We start from the raw sequence: 4,038 nt of genomic DNA, 5'->3' as shown, positions 1-4,038 counted from the left end.
ATAAGGATCAAAACACAAAATGAATGCAAAACTGCATGAATAAACATGCAAAACCTAGAATAAAATGCAACACATCAATGACATTTTGTGATTAATTAGTTAACAGTGTAAAAAATCTTTGCTACACTATTTATTTATAATGCATGAATAATTTATTCAGCCGATATAAAAAAAATGAACGATTTATCCAATAGTTATGTTTGCGATTAATTAATTATGTCTTTTTTTGTCTTAGATTACATATTATCGGTGTTTCACAATCTATTAAGTCAAAGACTAATTATATTTGTAATGCATAATTACACGCCACTAGTATAAGAAAATTTTACACATGAAAAAAAATTAAATATAGATTCTTTTACTATAAATAGATTGTTTCTTCACTTGGATAAGCTTCAGATGGAAGGCATGCTAGCCTTTGGTTTATCAATATTTACATGTGTTATGTTAATATTGGATAACCATGGGTTGTTAGAATAGTGCACTGACTAATACATGGCATTGTATATGGTTTGCCTTGAGCAAGCATTGAGAAGTAAGCTGAGTGAGATTGAAAGGTTGAGGTTGATGCCTAGGATGTTTGCTTTGAGGGCAGTGCAAAGGCACACTGCCGCCTCAAGGTCAATAAGACCGCTGAGGAGGGAGCAACAAGGGGTAACTAGTGGTTGGCCCAAAGTCACGTTGAGCAACCCATTTAGCACATTGGCGCATACGCCTAGTTTGAGTGCGTCACGGGGGCACAAGCCACCTGAAGGATTGGGATTAGGATTTGGATTGGGGTCAGGGTTAGGGTTAGGATTAGGATGTGATTGGAATTCGGGCTTAGGGTTAGGGTTGGGTTGGGGTTGGGTGTTGGACTTGGTTTTGGACCAGGGCTTGAACCACTACCACAATCGCATGCAGAAACAAGTGCGATGAAGAGGAGGTTGAGTGTGAAGAAAAGAGCAAGGGAGGAACAAGTGTTGGAAGCCATCTTATCTTAAACTGTTGTAGCTATCGTATATGTTTATATTCTTAATCACTAGAAAATGCTAATGTTGTGAAGATGGGAATAATTTGGTGCTGATGGTGGTTTATATAGTGCTCATGGTGCTTTGAAGTGCCAAGGTGACGAATCTATAAAAATATAATTAGCAAGTAGTTCGTGTATTATGTAAAAATTCTCATATAAAAAACATTTAAAAAGAAAAAATGATTAAACTGATAACTGATTATTTCATGAATATAAAAATAAAAATAGAAGTATTTTTTGGCAAAAATATATTAGTATTTAAATCTTTTAATTTAAAAAATAAAAATTGATTTAAATGATAGAAATAATTTTATTTGCAATTTTTAAATATCCAAATAATTTAATATTAACTAAATCAATTTAATTATTGATTAAAAATATAAAAGGGAAAATTTTATTTATGTTTGGGAAAATTAAGTAACTTCTTTATTTAATAAATTCTTATTAAAAGAGATTTTATTTATATGGTTGTATATGAAGTTTATTAAAATAAGTTAAAGCAATTTTTTTATAAGAATTTAATTTAAAAACCGTCAATATATTTTTTTAAAAGTTGTTAAATAATTAAAAATCAGTATAGAAATGATTTTTTAATTAATTATTATAAAATATTAACAATTTTACCATATATGAAAATACGTGATTAGATGTTAATGTAAAAAAAAACTTGATATTGTCAATACTGTATATAAATTATTTTGATAAACAAATTGTTTTTAAAGCTTATTGAAATAATTTAATTTAATATTTGACATAATTATTTAAGAGATTAATGCTTTGAACTCAAGTTTACTTTTTCCTTCCGTTCTTATTATAAAACCTAAATTAAAAGCGGTGTAGTCTTTTTTTTATATATATAAAATTCAAGTCATGATATCTCTTATATTAATTTTTTTGGCACAAAAATACTCTTAATTATAAGTTGTTTTAGTTCAATAAATAGTAGTAAATGAAATAAATAAGTTAATCATGTATTAGACTTTTTGGAAGTCTATCTTTGTCTTGTATAAAAAATATTTTAAGAACCTTACATTGACTATCCTTATGCATAGTCAATAATAGAATAAATAATTAATGAGATATATCAAAGGAATTAAAAATAATAATAATATATTTTTTTAAAAAGAATAAAAGTACGTCTCATTAATATTAGGAATAATTTTTAAAAAATAATATATAATTTAAGATAAATTTAATGTTATTAACTAAATAATTAGTTTTTTTTATTCAAATGAGTTAATTAATTGAATCTTATAAAATAAAATAAAAATACTTTTAGTTTGATACTCCATCTAAACTCATGTATAAGAAAAAAAATAATCTTATATATTAAACTTATATATAAATAAATCTAACTAATTTTACATTTCTAAAATATTATTTATTTATTTTTATTTTTATTTTTATTTTTAATTATTTCTTTTTATTCGTGATAGTAATTTCCAATAAAGAATATTTTAAAAATATGAAATCAATTATTTTTAATTGAGTCCAAAAGATAATATATCAAAGTATTTATCATGAAGTAGTATTTATATGTGTCAAAAAGTCACAGGAGTACTAAATAATTTTCTTCTTTAAATCTGTTGAAGTACTAGTACATCCTTATAGGACAAAATCTTAGCTAAAGAAGCATGTCATATATATGAGATTTCGCGTAGAGGGGGAATACTTGAATCTTAGCTAATGAAATTATCATAATGCTTGAACACAAGTTAGGTCTTGGTCTTGACGTGGGGCTGCCTTCAATCTGTGGATCTAAGAGCAAAATTTTTACACCCATTGAGCGATTTGATTCCACTGTAATTAAGATCGTGGAATCCCCAGAATTATTCAAACGCTAACTTTTGCATGTGGAATAGCGGGTCCCATTATAAGTCCTCCACTTATTGTTGTTGGAACTTGACGACACCTTCTCTTCAAACGAATCAAACCCTTGTCAGATGTGATTAATTTCGTTGGTTTTAACATTTAACTGTTTTTTTTTTTAATCAGCGAATTGGCCATAGATAACATACATGATGACAGCAGTCACAGCACTGTCGTTTTTTACTACCACCAACACAAAGATACAATAAATCCTCCTAACAAAAAATCAAACCGACATATAACAGTAACAGAGACGCCTTCATGTTGCATATGAGCACCAGTTACTCAAGACTGGATCTTAGTATATACAGCGAATACTGCGTGTAAGAAGATACAAGAGAGTAAGTAATGTGCCCATCTAAACATTAACATTTTACTGTAAAAGACAAAATTTAAAATTATTGATTTCAAAATTTATTTAATTGAATTTATAATTTATTATGCGTGAATAATTTTAATGATTAATTTTCATTTTGTAACATTTTTACAATTTATTCCTGTATCTCTTAGTACAAAAGATTGAAATTCGATTTTGTTTATCAAAAGGAGAAATGCAAGTGTGTCTCGACTGCCTATTGCCCACGGTACCGAATCACCACATAACCACTAGCTAACAGGCTAGTTATTATTATTATAGTACTTCAGAATTTGATGAAAGATATTATGTTTGGATTGGTTGTGATGAATGAAAAGAAAATAAAGAAGATAAAAATAAAAGGAATAGGTGAAAAATAATGTTAAAAATAAAGATGTTTGGTTGAAAAGATAGGGAAAATGAGTAAAAATAAATAAGAAATAATATAATGAGTCTCATCAATTTTAAATTTAATGTTCAATGTAAAAGAAAGATAAAAATAGTAAAAAATAATATTTTTTTTAGTTTAGATAAAAAAAAATGGTGAAAGGCATATAAAATATTTGAATTAAAGGTATTAGATAGATACGTAAGAAAAATATTAATATTGAATTTAATATTATTATTATTGTTTACTAATAATATTTATTAATATTATTAAATATCATTATTTTTTTTATTTTTATGATAAATATTTTTTTAAAACAAATTGTATATATATATATATATATATATATATATATATATATATATATATATATATATATAACAAATTATTAATATAACATAATCGATTATATAT

At 25.8% G+C, this 4,038-nt stretch overlaps 1 pseudogene; it reads right to left on the bottom strand.

The window, feature by feature from the left end:
• Nucleotides 1–488: 488 nt before the first annotated feature.
• LOC114413824 lies at nucleotides 489–973 on the bottom strand (annotated as a pseudogene).
• Between the last annotated feature and the right edge of the window lie 3,065 nt (nucleotides 974–4,038).

This window comes from Glycine soja, chromosome 5 (genome assembly GCF_004193775.1).
Source record: "Glycine soja cultivar W05 chromosome 5, ASM419377v2, whole genome shotgun sequence".
Taxonomy (NCBI): domain Eukaryota; kingdom Viridiplantae; phylum Streptophyta; class Magnoliopsida; order Fabales; family Fabaceae; genus Glycine; species Glycine soja.
The sequence above is the reverse complement of the archived record's forward strand: the minus strand, read 5'-3'. Positions and strand labels throughout refer to the sequence as shown.